Source organism: Delphinapterus leucas, chromosome 19 (assembly GCF_059928025.1).
Source record: "Delphinapterus leucas isolate spDelLeu-1000000601 "Yukka" chromosome 19, BTC_Dleu_Yukka2, whole genome shotgun sequence".
Lineage (NCBI taxonomy): Eukaryota > Metazoa > Chordata > Mammalia > Artiodactyla > Monodontidae > Delphinapterus > Delphinapterus leucas.
The window spans coordinates 65,209,504-65,227,648 of record NC_143147.1 but is presented as its reverse complement, the minus strand read 5'-3'; the positions used below and the strand labels follow the sequence as shown (position 1 = coordinate 65,227,648).

The window sequence follows — 18,145 nt, the reverse complement described above, 5'->3', positions numbered from 1 at the left end:
CGTCAAACTTGAAGTTGTAGGGACATCCCTGGCGGTGCAGTGGGTAAGACTCCGCAATCGCGATGCAGGGGGCCTGGGTCTGATCCCTGGTCAGGGAACCAGATCCCACATGCATGCCGTAGCTAGGAGTCCACATGCTGCAACTAAAAGATCCCGCGTGCCGCAACTAAGACCCAGCGCAGCCTAAATAAATAAATAAATACTTCTTACAAAGACGCCCAAACACAAGCACACTTCTGTGTGATACACACGACCCCATCTCCCTCCGCTTTGTCTGAGATCCTGAACTGCCCTCCTGCCTTTAAGTGCACGGGTTTTGTTTGTTTGTTTCGTTTTATTTGTTTCTTGGCCACACCAAGTGGCTGGCGGGATCTTAGTTCCCTGACCAGGGATTGAACCTGGGCCCCCGGCAGTGGAAGCACCGCGCCCTAACCACTGGACCACCAGGGAAGTCCCAAAGGGCATGGTTTTTGTCTCCTCCAAGAGTCTGTACAGTTCTTGAGGACATGGACCTTCCACCAAGCCTGGAACAGCGCTGGGTTCAGTTATTGCTTAAACAAGGCAGGAAACATAAGCTAGAGCTGAAAGGGCCCAACTTATGATGAAAGATAAACCCATAGGAGAGATGGCTTTACGGCCAAACAGCTATAAAACCCCCAGAGAGCATGACGACAGAAACATTAGAGTTCCCATAAGAGCTGCTCAAATATAAAGCCAATCTTACTCTTTTTTTTTTTTTGTAAAAAAAAACAAGTCTTGTGTTAACGAACTTCCCCACATCTGCCCCAATTTCAGTGTCAAATATTTTGAATTATTTGGGCTATTTTCCAGAATTTCATTGTATCCGTAGGCTTTTTGCTGTTCCCAGTCAGGCAGCCCCATCACTCAGATTGGGGAGAAAAGGAAACCAAAATTAATGATAAAGATGTTATTGTATATACATAAGTCAGAGAATCATCTAAAGAACAATAACTGTGGGGCTTCCCTGGTGGCACAGTGGTTGAGAGTCCGCCTGCCGATGCAGGGGACACGGGTTCGTGCCCTGGTCCGGGAAGATCCCACATGCCGCGGAGTGGCTGGGCCCGTGAGCCATGGCCGCTGAGCCTGCACATCCGGAGCCTGTGCTCTGCAACGGGAGAGGCCACAACAGTGAGAGGCCCGCGTACCGCAAAAAAAAAAAAAAAAAACAATAACTGTCAATAAGAGTACTCACTTTGGCAGTTCAGTACAAATAGTTTGGAAAAATCAATAATTTTCCTACGCAAAAACAACAGCCAGATAGAATATACTATGAAAGAAAAGATCCCATTTACAACAGAAACTAAAGGAAATGCAATACCCAGGAATACACTCAAAGAGAAATATGAAAAATCCTGATGAAGAAAACTGAAAATGCTACTGAGAGACATAATCCATGACTTGAATAAGTGGAGTCGCGTACCTTGTCCTTAGATGGGAAGTCTCACCACCCTAAATCTGTCACTTCTGCCTAAATGAATCTATAAATATGAAACAAACCCCATAAAAATACCTACAAGATGTTACTGAAACCAGAAAGTTGATTCTAAAGTTTGCATGGAGAATCAGTCTATAAGAATAACCAAGAGGAACCTCCTTGGTGGTGCAGTGGTTAACAATCCACCTGCCAATGCAGGGGACACGGTTTCGATCTCTGGTCCAGGAAGATCTCACATGCCGTGGAGCAACTAAGCCCGTGTGCCACAACTACTGAGCCTACTCTCTGGAGCCCGCGAGCCACAACTACTGAGCCCACGTGCCACAACTACTGAAGCCCGCGCGCTTAGAGCCCACGCTCTGCAACAAGAGAAGCCACTCCAATGAGAAGCCCACACACCGCAACGAAGAGTAGCCCCCGCTCACTCCAACTAGAGAAAGCCCGCGCGCAGCAATGAAGACCCAACACAGCCAAAAAATTAATTAATTGATTTTTTTTAAGAAAGAAAAAAGAATAACCAAGAAACTTTTGAAAAAGAAAAGTAATACGGGGGGGGGGGACTAACAGACAATAAAACAAAATTCCAATCACTGAAACAGTATAGACACGACTAGATAGACCACAAAAGGTTAAAGCAGCACTGTACAATAAAAATATAATGTGAGCCACAAATGCAATGCGGTGAAATCAATCTCAGTAATACATTTTATGTTACCCAATACATCCAAAATATTAGCACCCTAACATGTTGGCAATAAAAAATTACTAATGAGATATTTTATATATATGCATATATATGTGTGTGTGTGTGTGTGTGTATATATATATTTAGTAAATCTTCCAAATCTGGTGTGTAAGTGGTGTGTGTAAAATTTTACATTCACAGCACATCTCAGCTTGGGCTAGCCACATTTCATATGCCGAACAGCTACATATGGCTAATGGCTGACACGTTATTCACCTTAGGACTAAAAAAATCCAGAAATAAAAAATAAATCCTTTCTCTAACTTAGTGAATAATATAGTTGGCATTTCATACCAATGGAGAAAAGATGTATTATTCAATGTTATGTATTAGGACTTCCAGGAGCCACCTGGAAATACATGGATCCTAATCTCTACCTCACTTCTTATACCAAAATGGATTCCAGATGGATCAAATGTTTAAATGGAAATAATGGAAACAAAGGCATAGAAAAAATAGTATTTTGAATCATCTTGGAATGAGGAAGACTTTACTAAGTAAGACTCAAGAAAAATTATTAAGTTCAAATAAGTACAAATTAAATGAAAATCTACATAGAAGCACCATGAAGTTGTAAGTGACAAGCTGAGAAAATAACTGTGATAATATGACAGATAATTTCCTCAGTATAAAAGCAACTCCAAAACCAACAACACAATAGAAAAATAATAGAAAGATACAGACGATACACAGAAAGGGAAATATAAATGGCTTTGAAACATATGGAAAGATGCCCAAGCTGACTTATAAGAAGAGAATGGCCCAAAAGACTCCACAAAATAACATTCTGTCTATCCCTATTGATATAAAAAAAAAAAGAAATCCAAAAGTTTGCTAAAACCCCACAGTGTTGAGGGTGTCCTTCTCAGACATGGCTGGTTAAAGTGTGAATTGGGGGCTTCCCTGGTGGCACAGTGTTTGAGAGGCCGCCTGCCGATGCAGGGGACGCGGGTTCGTGCCCCGGTCCGGGAAGATCCCACATGCCACGGAGCGGCTGGGCCCGTGAGCCATGGCCGCTGAACCTGTGCGTCTGGAGCCTGTGCTCCGCAACGGGAGAGGCCACGACAGTGAGAGGCCCACGTACCGGAAAAAAAAAAAAAAACAGTGTGAATTGGTACAAGCTCTACAGAGGGCAACTGGGCAATTTCTATAAAAATGGAAAATTCACAAATCCTACTCTTAGGAATTTCTACTAAAGACATGTTCACATGGACCCAACTGTACACGGTAGATATTCTCCCTTCTGACGTGACACAAACTGGTCATTAGTTAATTTTAATGGTGGACAAAGGGATGAATCTCCCTTCCCCAAATAATTTTAATTTCAAGCAAATAAATGTGCATTAACTTGCCCGTCCTACGACGTTAACACAGAAGCCATATCAGTGCATCTAGGTCAACTGATCAAGTCTGGCTTCACCTACATTGCAAAAACCATACCCATAATATTTCATTTACAATCTTCAGATGTGGCTTCTTTAAAGTGGTGTAAGGACTTAAAGATGTGGGAAGAAATCTGAAAACAGAAGCGTTCTCAATTTTTCTGATTCGTTGCCCCATCTTTGACAGCTGTCTCTGCTATGCCTTATTTGACAGAAATTTGGTGATTCAACACTAGCAAATCTATTCAAAGTGGTTGACTGAACTTTCATCCAAACTCCTTTTCCTTTTTCACCCTCATATTTCATCAATCTGTGTAATATTTGGTTACATCAAATGATTGCAACAAATACAACTGGCATAAACAGCTGCATTTAACAACTGACTCTGGGGGAGCTGAAGACAGGGCAGGATCTCACCAGCTGGTATTCAAAGTGTTACAGGTAACAAACACAGAGCGCCTGTTAATCAAGCAACTCCATTAAGTCAAGTTCAACAACAATAAAAAATGTCTACTTAATGGACCAGGATAGTCACTGCACCACTGTTTATAAGAGTAAAGCATGTGAATCAGCCTAAATGTCCCTCAACAGGGGACTGGTTTTAAAAGTTACAGGGCCTCCATTTGATGCAATACTATGCAGTAGTTAAAAAAAACAAGACCAAAACCCAAAAAACCTAGATGGCTCATTTAGATGTGCTGATATAGAACCCTTCTCTAAGAGTTGATGAAATCAGGGCGTAAAGCAGTTTCGACACATTTATACTTGGGTGCTAAGAGAGACATAGGGCACTTTGGCCTCTGGGGAAATGAAATAGGTAACAGGTAGACAGGAGTGAGAGAGAGACTCACTTTTCACTGAGCATCCTTTCTGTACCTTTTGACTGGTGAGCCATGGGCATACAGTTTTATTTTTTTCAAACAAGAGCCAGGGTACTCTCCACCCCGTCTCAGTAAAGATTCCCAATAGTGGGAAAGAAGACATGACGTAGGGAAGGCTGAGACGTGGCAGGTCACTGAGAAAAAAGAGCCCTGTGGCCTGCCCCCACTGCTGGGCCCGAACTCCCAGATGGATTTGGGAATCAAAGAGCAGATCTCCAGACCCTCGTTCCCGGGTGGAGCTCGGGGCAGGCAGCACGCTCCAGAGAGGCGGCAGCTGCGGGTGTCCAGGCAGAGAACTCGAGACAGCCTCACTGTTTTCTTTTGACCCAACGTGGCCCTGGAATAGTGGAATATAATCCTGGGAGCCTCAAAGCCACGCTGAGATGGGGGAACTGGGGGCAAGCCTAATAAGTTTCTACCATCCAGGTTGGGGAGCACAGCGAAAACCAGCCTTTGCACCCATGCCTCCCCCATGGAGAAGAACGGCCTTGGAGAGGTCCACAAAGCAGAAGAACAAACCCAGCCACCCCCAATCCCACAACAGGCAGAGAGGCAGCCTAGACACCTGAAGACACTTGGTACTGCATATGGGCCAAATCTGGCCCACGGCCCATTTTTTGTAAATAAAGTTTTATTGAAACCCAGCCATGCCCATTCATTTATGTATTGCCTAGGGCTGTTCTCACACTACAGTGGTGGAACTGAGTAGTCACCACAGGGACCATATGGCCCACAAAGCTGAAAATATTTACCATCTGGCCCTTTACAGGAAAAAAACATTGCTGACCCCTGGTCCAGGGAACACAGAATAACTCAGCAATGACCATGGGGGCCAAAGAGGACCTAGATCAGATGCCTGTGGTCCTCAGCCCCTGAAACGATGTGCCAGGCTGGGGAGTGGGGAGGAGGGTGGGGAAAAACTCTAAATTCACAAGGACTGAGTTTTTGCCATCCCAAGAGAATGAGAGCTTGGAGAGAGATATTAGGTACATGGGGTTTGTGGACCGAGAAACACTCTCATGGCCCTTACAGGGCTGCAGTTAACATGTAATCTGATCCCCAAGAAAGTGGTTTCATGTTGGATAAGGCCAACATAAACCAGGACTTTGATGAGGACCTAGGGGCAAACTGATGGAAGCTAGAAAATGTCCAGGCCCATCACCGTTAAATGACCTCAGTGGACGTTATTTGCAATGTTACTTGCTAATTATACAGTCAGCTGGGCCAGCACTTCTTAAAAACTCAAACACAAGACTCCTTTTCAGGACTTCCCTGGTGGCGCAGTGGTTAAGAATCCGCCTGCCAATGCAGGGGACACGGGTTCGAGCCCTGGTCCAGGAAGATCCCACTTGCTGCGGAGCAACTAAGCCCATGCGCCACAACTACTGCGCCTGCATGCCACAACTACTGAGCCTGCGCTCTAGAGCCTGTGAGCCACAACTACTGAGCCCGCGTGCCACAACTACCGAAGCCCACGCACCTAGAGCCCGTGCTCCGCAACAAGAGAAGCCACCAAAATGAGAAGCCCGCGCACCGCAACGAAGAGTAGCCCCCGCTCGCCGCAACTAGAGAAAGCCCGCGTGCAGCAGCGAAGACCCAACGCAGCCAAAAATAAGACTCCTTTTCTCTGGGAGTAAGCTTAGGCACATTGAATCCAAAAAGCTTCCCAGGGACCTCGGTTTTATTCGGGGAGGCAGCAGTTCTCAAAGTGGGGTCACTGTGAGACCCGGGCCAGCCTCAGCAAAAGCCCAGGAACTCATTAGAAATGCAAATTCTCAGGCCCCGTTCCAGACCTCCTGAACCCTCACCCTCTTGGGGGGTGGGCCCAGCAATCCAGGGGATTCACGAGCTAAGGTGTGAGAACCACTGCAGTCGGGCAAAGCCTTTTACCGAAGCCAAGAAAAGTACCGTCACACCGTATCTGGCAGCCAGTCCCTTGTGCCACGAAGTATTTCATCAGGCCCTGAGTCATCCACCATTTCCCCCTGGAAACAGAAGACTAAATGAATAAGGAGGAAGGCCACATGTTTATAGGAAATGTTAACAACATCCCAAGTCTATTTCATTTACTTCTAAAGCTAATGATTCCGCTAACCAGTAACTCTGGCGAATTGTGTGCAGCAATAACCCTCTTATAGGATCGATCTTCTCTGGTTAGGAAACAAAGAAGTCACTCCGCCTAACAATTCAGCCTGCCCTGATTTAGTTCCTCAGAGCGCTAGGTGGCCCAGCCTACGGCCGGCTGGGCACAAGGTCATTAACTCATCGGGGGCTGCAAATCACCCATGAGTGTGCCCACACAGCGTGGCACCAGGTACAAGGCAATGAGCTGCTTGGCCTGAAGTGGTCGGGGAAGGAGAGCCGTAACAGGCTGGGCAGAAAGAGCTGTAGGCACCTGGAGGGGATCAAGTTACACCATCGCTCCCTGAGTGTCCGCCCACAGCTCCACTGGCAAGGCTGGTTGCTGTACCCCCCAACGTCAAGCGGTGCTCATCTGAGATGTTCATTTGTTTGTTTATTTGCGGTACGCGGGCCTCTCACTGTTGTGACCTCTCCTGTTGCGGAGCACAGGATCCGGACGCGCAGGCTCAGCGGCCATGGCTCACGGGCCCAGCCGCTCCGCGGCATGTGGGATCCTCCCAGACCGGGGCACGAACCCGTGTCCCCTGCATCGGCAGGCAGACTCTCAACCACTGCGCCACCAGGGAAGCCCTGAGATGTTCATTTCCATCCAAACCCTTGACTAGCATGGAGCCCCAGTTTCATTTCTCCCCTATTAATGCCAATGTCTGCCATTTTAATTTGGCATCTATTAATCCCCCTGTTATATGTACCCTACCTCCCTGTTACGGGTTCAACTGTGTCCCCCGAAAAGATGCTCTAGTCCTAACCCCCAGTACCTGTGAATGTGACCTGATTTGGAAATGCTGTCTTTGCGGACGATCACGCTGAGATGCGGTCATTCGGGTGGGCCCTAATCCGACGTGACTATGTCCTTATTAAAAGGGGAAATTCGGATAAAGGGACAGAGACGCACAGAAGCCAAAATACTACCTGGAGCTTTCAGGAACACGGCTCTGCCAACACCTTGGACCCAGCCTTGTAGCCTCCAGAACTGACGTGATAAATTTCTGTTGTTTAAAGCACTCAGTGTGTGGCACTTTGTCACAGCGGCCCTAGGAAATTAATACACTCTCCAGGGAGACCCTAGTTCCCCACAAGGCAGGAGGGCACTGGGAGCTGCCTCTAAAAGCGGGACCTACCAGTCTCTGCACAACCTACAGGGAGAGATGCTGAGGCAGAGATTCAAACCACAGCTGGGGAGCCGGACTAGCTGTGTGGGTTCCCAAACCTGGCTGTGCATCCGAAGCCCCCGGTGAAGCTTCTTAGAAATACAGATGTCTGAGCCCTACCCCAGGCCTCCTAAATCAGAATATCAAAGGGTCGGGTATGAGAAGCCACCCGCCGAGCACTGACCCACAGACTCTTCCAGGGCCCCTCCAACCGCTGGACTGCATCACTGCTACACAGCTGTATCCTCCACCACCGGCCGCTCCGAGCAGGCCCCAGGGACCAGCAACACCAGCCTCACCTGGGAGCCTGTAAGACATTCAGAATCCCGGGCCCACCCCGGACCCACCAAATCAGAATCTTGCGTGTTAGCGCGATTCCCTAGGCGAATAGTGTACACCTTCAGGTGTGAAAAGCACTTGCAGATGCTCGAGGAAAGGATCAACAAATGAGAATTAAGAGGCAGCACTGCAGAGTCGTCAACGGCATGGGCACTGCAGCTGCACTCCTTCGCGGCACCACTCTGGGACTCAAGTCTTTGATCTGGAAAATGGGGATGATGCAGTCAGTACCTGCCTCATGGGACGGAAGACAATGAGTTAATACACAGGGGCTTCCCTGGTGGCGCAGTGGTTGAGAGTCCGCCTGCCGATGCAGGGGACGCGGGTTCGTGCCCCGGTCCGGGAAGATCCCACATGCCACGGAGCGGCTGGGCCCGTGAGCCATGGCCGCTGAGCCTGCGCGTCCGGAGCTTGTGCTCCGCGACGGGAGAGGCCACAGCAGTGAGAGGCCCGCGTACCGCAAATAAAAAAATTAATAGAGTTAATACACAGGCACGGCTTAGGACAGCACCTAGCACATAGTAAGCACTCAATAAGTGCTACTTAGCCCCCAAAAAACTAAGGGATGCCCTAGTTACTGTCTTCAACTACAATGACTACAGTTTTTTATACAAGAAGGGGAAGAATAAAAGGATAGGATATTACGGAGCTCTGCAGAGACCCAAAGTTCTCTCTCATTAAGTATTCACCAGAGGGACCTGGGTAAAGTATATTCAACTTGATTGAATGGGCACTTAGCAAAGACTCTGATTCGCGCCAAACAGAACAGAATGAACAATTCAGCCCACAATCCACTGAAGAACTCAACGAGAGGAATCTACTGCTCCCCATGACAAACTGAGCCGTATTAAAAATGCTCCCCATGCCCTGAAAAAGGAACAAGAATGGGCTATTACAGGAACATGTGGGTTGCATTAGATTTCTACGGAAAATCTCTGAAAAAGAAAAAGAATTTTTTTTTCTTTGAGTGAAGACAAAGTTCTGAACCAGAATACTCTCTCCAGGTCCTTCCCCATTTCCCAACTTTATGAAATTTACAGAGAAAGGTGACATTCTAAACTCAAGCAGAGGGACTTCCCTGGTGGCACACTGGTTAAGAATCTGCCTGCCAATGCAGGGGACATGGATTCGAGCCCTGGTCCGGGAAGATGCCACATGCCACAGAGCAACTAAGCCCATGTGCCCCAACTGCTGAAGCCTGTGTGCCACAACTACTGAAGCCCACGAGCCACAACTACTGAAGCCCGCGAGCCACAACTACTGAAGCCCGCGTGCCACAAATACTGAAGCCCGTGTGCCTAGAGCCCGTGCTCCGCAACAAGAGAAACCACCGCAGTGAGAAGCCCACGTACCACAATGAAGAGTAGCCCCCGCTCAGCAACAAAGACCCAACGCAGCCCAAAAAAGAAAAAAAAAGTGAAGTCAAGCAGAAAGGGTATCTCTCATCCACTCGCCCATCCAAAAATTGACATCTTTTAAAAATAAACAGCGGGGGTGGCGGGGTAGGGGACAGACTGTTTCTTCCAATGTTCTTGTCCTGGGCCCTAGGGGAGAAAAGCCTACTTTACATTACATTTGAGCCACAGCATGGATGGTTTTAAAAGTGTCCATAAACCAGAAAAGAGATACACATAAAAGATGGTAACTGGTTTCTATTTTTTTTCTTTGTTTGTTAGCTGAGTAGATCTAAAACAAACGAAAAGATTCCCAGGCTTGTGTTTTTAAATAGCCAAGTGTTCATTGTGCAAGTATAGCTACCTTTCATTTTATGAAATCAAAAGTTTTGTTTTTTAAAGTTAACTATAAATAGTTGATTTCTTTTAGGAGGAAGGTTCTATTTTGCCACTGATTTCCACTTTTTAAAATAGAGGTGCCAAGCTTTTGCACAGCAAAGGAAACCATCTACAAAACAAAAAGACAACCTACTGAAAATATTTACAAATGGTATGACTGATAAGGGATTAATAGCCAACATATAAACAGCTCATACAACTCAACATCAAAAACAAACAAACAACCCTATTTTAAAAATGGGCAGAAGAACTGAATAGACATTTTTCCAAAGAGGAAATGCAGATGGGCAACAGGCACATGAAAAGATGCTCAACATCGTTAATTATCAGGGAAATACAAATCAAAACCACAATGAGATATCACCTCACACCTGTAAGAATGGTTCTCGTCAGACAGAACACAAACAGAAATGTTGGTGAGAATGTGGAGAAAAGGGAGCCCTCGTGCACTGCTGGTGGGAATGTAAGTTGCTGCAGCTGCCGTGGAGAACAGTGTGGAGGTTTCTCAGAAAAACTAAAAATAGAACTACCATATGACCCAGCAATTCCACTCCTGGGTATATATCTAACACTAATCTGAAAAGATGCATGCCCCCCAATGTTCACAGCAGCATTATTTACAATTGTGAAGATATGGAAGCAACCTAAGTGTCCATCAACAGATGAAAGGATAAAGATGCGGTATATATAAGTATATATAAAATGGAATACTACTCAGCCATAATAAAAGAATGAAATTTTGCCACGTGCAGCAACATGGACGGACTTGAAGGGCATTATGCTAAGTGAAGCAAGTCAGAGAAAGACAAATACTGTATGATATCACTTATATGTGGAATCTAAAAAATACAACAAACTAGTGAATATAACAAAAAAAAACAGATTCACAGATATAGAGAACAAACTAGCGGTTACCAGTCGGGAGAGGGAAGAGGGGAGGGGCAGTATAGGGGTAGGGGATCAACAGGTACAAGCTATTATGTATAAAATAAGCTACAAGGATATATTGTACAACACGGGGAATATAGCCCATATTTTATAAGTGGAATATAACCTTTAAAAATTGTGAATCAGTATATTGTACATCTGTAAGTTATATAATATTGTACAGTAACTACACTTCAATTAAAAAAACAGAGGTGCCATATTTGAAAAGAAATTTCTCCCCCAGTAAATTAAATTGAAAAGCCTGGATAGGAAAAGAGTCAACAAGAAAGTCAAATAACCCTATTAAAACATGGGCAAAGGACTTGAATAGACATTTCTTCAAAGGTGCTACACAAATGGCCAACTTACGAAAGGATGCTCAATATCACTAATCATAAGAGAAATTAAACACCACAATGATATATCATCTCACACCAATGAGGATGGCTACTACCAAAGAAGGAAGGAAGGAAGGAGGGAGGAAGGGAGGGAGGAGGGAGGGAGGGGACATCACGAAAGAAAAGGAGAGAAGGGAAGGGAAGGGAAGAGAAAACAACAGAAGAGAACAAGTTTTGTTGAGAATGTGGAGAATTTGGAACGCTTGTGCCCTGTTGGTGAGATTGTAAAACGGTGCAACTGCTATGGTAAACAATACGGAGTTTCCTCAAAAAATTAAAAACAGAACTACCATACGATCCATCAATCCCACTTCCGGGTTTCCAAAGAATTGAAAGCAGAATCTCGGTGAGACACTTACAAACTCATGTTCATAGCAGCACTACTCACAATAGCCAAGAGGTGGAAGCAACCCAAACACTCATCAACAGATGGATGGGTAACTAAACGTGGCACACACACAGACACACACAGAAACACACACACGCACACACACACACACACACAGTGGGATATTATTCAGCCTTAAAAAGGAAGGAAATTCAGACACATGCTACAACATGGATGAAACTTGAGGACATACTAGGTGAAATGAGCCTCTCATAGGGACTTCCCTGGTGGCGCAGTGCTTAAGAATCCGCCTGCCAGGGCTTCCCTGGTGGTGCAGTGGTTGAGAGTCCGCCTGCCGATGCAGGGGACACAGGTTCGTGCCCCGGTCCGGGAAGATCCCACATGCCGCGGAGTGGCTGGGCCCGTGAGCCATGGCGGCTGAGCCTGCGTGTCTGGAGCCTGTGCTCCGCAACGGGAGAGGTCACAACAGTGAGAGGCCCGCGTACCTCAAAAAAAAAAAGAATCCGCCTGCCAATGCAGGGGACATGGGTTCGAGCCCTGGTCCGGGTAGATCCCACATGCTGCGGAGCAACTAAGCCTGTGCACCAGAACTACTGAGCTGGTACTCTGGAGCCCGCGAGCCACAACTACTGAGCCCACGCACCTAGAGCCCGTGTTCTGCAACGTGAGAAGCCAACACAATGAGAAGCCAGTGCACCGCAGTGAAGAGTAGCCCCCTCTCAGCACAGCTAGAGAAAGCCCGCACACAGCAACGAAGACCCAACGCAGACAAAAATAAATAAACGAGTTTATTAAAAAAAAAAAAAGCCTGTCATAAGAGGACAAATACTATATGATTCCACTGATACGAGGTATCTACAGTAGTCAAGTTCATAGAAACAGAAAGTAGGATGATGGTTACCAGGGAACCACTACGGGGGGGAGGAAACGGGCGACTGGTGCTTGATGGGTATAGAGCTTCCGATCTGCAAGATGAGCAGGTTCTGGAGGTCTGTTTCACAACAACGTGCACATAGCTAAGGCTACTGGATTGTACACTAGAAACAGTTAAGTGGTCAATTTTATGCTGTGTGTTCTTTACCACAATACACAAAAAGAAAAACGAAACAATACTCGCCAGCAATACGTACTGCATGTTCCCCCGACCTTCTTTCTTCGTTGTCATAGGTGTGTAGTGCTATTTCCCTGTTGTCCTAATTTGGAATTCCCTAATGACAATAGATATTGAGCATTGTTCCACATACTTATTTGCCATCTGTTCAGCATCTTGGCCAACTTGTCGGACACATCTTTTACCTATTCGTAAATTGGATTTGTTTATTTCTTTATGGTTTGGTTTTAAGGTTTATTTGTATATTTTAGATATAAGTCCAATATCAAACATTTGTTTTACCAGTATTTCCTTCCAGTCTCTTGGCTTATCTTTTCATTCTCTTAACAAAGTCTTTCCCAGAGCAGAAGATTTAAGTTGAATGAAGTCCAACATCAATTGAAAAAAAAAAAAAAAAAGAAAAGAAAAAACACCAACAACAAAAGAAAACAGTCAGCCATCCTCCTTAAATGCTACAGGCTGGAGTTCCACAGCACAGCCAGATCCTGGCTGCATCTTAAACTGTTTTCTTTACTCTGGTATCTCCTTTCCTCTAATTGCTTATTACTTTTATTTGCGATGAAATGATTTTCCCATGATAACAATGAATAATGAGCAGTGGTCCAAGTGTCTCTTAAATTGCTTGGAGCAACTATCATGCCTTAAAACATGATTAACAGCAAGGTTATAAATATTCCATTCATGTCATTCTGTTTGCACCACCCCAAGATAGGTCTTAAGGATAGAGATTACCTTTAAACAATGCAGTCTGGTGTCTTTGTTTTTATCTTTTAATAGAATTTTAATAGAATTCTAAAAGAGCATCTTCTGTTCTAAGAAATTAGCATTGTGGTTGGGAAGTATGTTAACTTATACTGACAATCTGTCATGCACCCTCATCTCCTATAGTTTACCAAGCCAGGCTCTGAGTGAAGACAGCTTTTCTTATTCTACTGTTTCAAGATGTAGACTTTTGCATTCATGAAGAGAAAAATAAGTTCCCGCCTTGAAAATTAAACACAGTCCACTGCAGAAGAGTATCGATCAGTATCTGAGTCCTGGGCTATTGTTCTTCCAAAGATGGTCTTCGCATATGGATATCACAAAACTCCATTATTTGGGGTCATTACTGTCACCTAGGGTAAAATGAATGTTCTTGCAAGAGGCTCTCCAGTCATCAATTTTCTCTTCTGGCGAGAAGGCATCCTAAATTACAAAGCATAAAAATGGATAATGCTGCACATACTATCGGACTATTTGTGGATGATGCTGTAAATGGTTTATCTATCTCATTACGTGAAAGGCATAACATCACAAACATTCCATCTCAGGAGCAAGCATTAGGCTGAGAACTTAATTAACAAAATAAGAACTGGTGATGTGGACTGCCCTCGTGTCCTGCCTGGTTTTCAAGTTAGAACGTTGGAATTCAAACCAGTGCAGTACCTTGATGACCACTAAGAATCAATTCTTACAACCAGTTACAGACCCAAAGACTGTCACATTTTGACAACTTGATTCTCAGTAGTTATCAAAATTAGCAATGTAACAACAGTCGCTACGAAATGACCAGGAAGAAAAAAAAACACAGGTGGGGTTCAAGTATAATGGTGTAAATACATTCAAGGTAGGCATTTCCTTTTAATTTTAGGATTTTATAATAATTATCTCCCTCTCCCAACATACAGACACACACACACACACACACACACACCCCAAAATCTTACAGATTTTTTAATAGCCTATATACAAAAATTTAAGAGTACTTTAATTATATGACTGTCCAAGGCTAGGGACCATTACTAAAAAATGTGGAAGATGTTTTGGTAACCATCACATGAAAACACAAACTCCACTGAATCCACTGTCAAACACAATTTTCTTCCTTCATTTTGATGTCATTTATTTTTATTATTTACAATTTTATCTATAGTTTTTAAGACTCCTCCTTAAGGAACTATTTCAGAGATGAACAGACAATAACAAGATCAAAATCCATGCACCTCTCACCTACAGTTAATAAAGCTTAGCCTTTTACGATAGTTGATTCAGATTTTTTTAAATAAAATGTTGCAGAAAGAATTGAAGTTCCTCTCTCCTCCTACCACTTAGAGATACTAAATAAAAGCTCATGGGTACCCTTCTTAGCCATGTTTTTACACTTTTCATAGACAAGCTTATACATTTTTTTTTTTTCGCGGTATGCGGGCCTCTCACTATTGTGGCCTCTCCCGTTGCGGAGCACAGGCTCCGGACGCGCAGGCTCAGCAGCCATGGCTCACGGGCTCAGCCGCTCCGCGGCATGTGGGATCTTCCCGGACCGGGGCACGAACCCGTGTCCCTTGCATTGGCAGGCAGACTCTCAACCACTGCGCCATCAGGGAAGCCCCCTATAATTTTATATATAAAATATTTGTATATAAAATAGGTAATTTACTTGACACAATTTCAAAATTTAAATACTATGTTACTACGTGCAGCATTCTGCAACTTACGTCTGGTTTCTGCTAAACACTGCGCATTTATCCATGCTGATTTATAGATCTAGCTCACGTATTTTAACTGCTGTTTAGCACACACCGTTTATGAATTTATCACAATTTAATTATCCACTCATCTGATGACTGGTATTTTATTTCCAATTTTTCACCATTACAAGAAGTGCTGCAATGGAACATTCCTACACCTGGCTCCTTGTATACATTTGCAAGAATGTTTAGAGAGCACACCCCTGAAATTGCTTGGTCACAGTATACATGCCTTCAGTTTTACTAGATATTTCCAAATTACTCAGATGGCTGAATTAATTTGCACTCCCACCAACCGTGCACGCAGGTTCCCATTTGCCCAAATCTTGTTAAATAGTATTATCAACTTTTCTTTCATTTTTTTGTCAGATATAATGGGTGAGAATTTAAACTGTATCTCCCCAATTACTAGTGATGTTGAACATCTTTTCACCTATCTGTTGGGCCTTTAGGGTTTCCTCCTCTGAAATTCCTAATCAAATAATTTGTTCATTTTTTATTGAGTATGGTTTGCCCTTTTCTCATTGATTTGTGGGAGCTCTTTATATATTCTAGACACCAATACTTTGTGTCAGTTATATGCATTGCAAACATCTCACAGACTTTGGCGTGGCTTTAACTTTATGGTGTCTTGTGTCAGAGAGAAGTTTTTTTTGTTTGTTTGTTAATGTCAGCAAATTTTAAAATGCTTCTGTTTTATCGTTAGCTGGCTACTCATTAGAATCACCTGACGAGCTTTTGAAACTGCTGAGGCCTGAAACTAAGCAGTAGTGACAGAAGCAGATCAGTGACGGCCTGGGATTAGATTGGGGGTGGGGGACTAACTGCAAAGGGGTACAAGGGAATTTCGGGGTGCTGAAACCAGCAGTTTGGTTGTGGTGAAGACCACACAAGCGTATGCACAAGCAAACCACACAACATACGGAGCCAACAGCCATCCCTACCGACACCTACGTTCTCCTCTTCTTTCTGGACGCAGAGGTAGATTTTATGTGATCCAGCCTGCCCACCTCTCCTGACTTCATATCTCACAGCTGTCACGCTCTCTGCCACAGGCTGAGTGATGGGTCCCAGTTTTTATCCCTCCCTGCGTCCTTGCCGTGGCCTTATTGTGTGCATCGCATATTTCCCCACCCCTTGACTTTGGGCTTGGTCATGTGACTTGCCTTCCACGCAAGCAGACGGGCATGTGACTAAGAACTGACCAGGAGAAAGGGAGCAGGTGAAGTGAGCACCACACCAGGCCTGACCCATAACCACTGAACGCCTCCGCTCCGTAAACAGCTCCTCTGCTTGCTGTGTTCACTTTTGGAGGAAAGGCACCCAATCCCCTAGGTGTCCCCAGCCAAAAATAAGGATCAATCTAGATTCTTGCCTTCCTTTCCTCCCACGTCCAACTGATTACAAAATCCAACTATTTCCTCTAAACATTGTTTTTAGGTCTACCCATTTCTTTCTAAAGTGCTACCCTAATTCCTACCCTCTTCCTTTCTCACCTGGCTTACTGTCATAGCCTGAGTCTAGACCAACATCCTCCACTCTGCCCTCCATTACCCCAGAGCCCTCCTTCTAAAACCCACATCTGAAGAAGTCATGCCCGTGCCCCCAAACCTTCATTCTCACCAGTGCCTACAGAAGAAAAGCCAAACTTTTTGTAGACTACGATATGCCAACCCTACCTACCTGTCCTGGCCCCGTCTCTCTCCACCACCAGGATCTGTCTCTCTGTGGCAGGTGCACTCACGGGCACCAGCTCTTTACTTCTCTTTGCATCCATGCTCGTCATGGTCTTATCACGGGCATGGTTTATATATGGCTACTTTATTAGCTTCCTAGGGCTGCCGTAACAAATAACCACCAACTGGGGGGCTTAAAACAACAGAAATTTATTCTCTCACAGTTCTGGAGCCCAGATGTCTGAAAGCAAGGTGTCAGCAGGGCCGTGCTCCTACTGACACCTGTAGAGGAAAGGAGCCTTCCTTACTTCTTCCAGTTTCTGGTGGTTCTGGCAATCCTTGGCATTCCTTGGCTTGTGGTGGCAGAACTCCAATCCCTGCCCCCTCTTCATGTGGCCTTCTTCTCTCTGTCTGTTTCCCCTACGTCTCTTCTCCCCGCTTCCTATAAAAACACATACTGGCTTTAGGGCCTACCTAGTCCCATATGACCTCTTCTTAACTCATGACACCTGCAAAGACCCTGTTTCCAAGTAAAGTCACATTCTGAGGTTCTAGGAAACAAACGGATCTGGGGTGATCACCCTTCATCCCAGAACAACCACCCTCAACCTTGGATCCTGCCATGTGACTTGCTTAGTCAATAAAACATGGATGGAAGTATTCGGGTGTCAGTTCTGGGCCTCAGCCCGAACAGGCCTTGTTTGCTTCTGCTCTTCCTTTCATGGCTCTGCCCTCGCTAGAAGAAAAATGTGCCCTGGCCCGAGGCAGGTGACAAGAAGACACCTGGAGCAGACTCACCACGCCCACCTGCAGTCCTGCAGCTTAGAGCGGTCAAGATTGGCTGACCTCCAGCTGAGCCACAGACGCACGAGTGAGCCCAGCTGACATCGGCAGAGCCACAGAGGCACGAGTGAGCCCAGCTGACATCGGCAGAGTTGTCCCAGCCAGTTGACAGGCAGCTGGGAAATCAATCCTTACTGACTGTGGTGTGTCACTGAGATCTTAGGGTTGTTTGTTAGGCAGCAATGGCTAACGAATACACATGCTTTGTACCACCGCAATGATGAACTAGTCAACCTGCTGTAGTGCATCTTTAGATATATTGTTCCCTTTGTCTGAAATGTATACCCCACCACCCCCTGTCAAGGCCATCTACCTGACAAATTCCAACTTAACCTTTAAGTCTAAACTCAAGCACCAACTTCAGGAAGCCTTCCCCAGGTAGACTGAGTCACGATTTATCAGGGCTCTCATCTTATACTCTTCCACTATAGCAATTACTGCTCTG

The 18,145-nt window shown here is 45.1% G+C and overlaps 1 protein-coding gene and 1 non-coding gene across 7 annotated transcripts in view; both read right to left on the bottom strand.

Annotated features, from left to right (window-relative positions):
• The window catches only part of SLC39A11 (solute carrier family 39 member 11), a 447,715-nt gene that overhangs the window by 288,680 nt on the left and 140,890 nt on the right, over positions 1-18,145 (bottom strand). The window lies entirely within an intron of this gene.
• On the bottom strand, positions 378-450 carry TRNAG-UCC (transfer RNA glycine (anticodon UCC)). The gene has a single exon. It is a non-coding gene; the product is annotated as a tRNA-Gly (tRNA).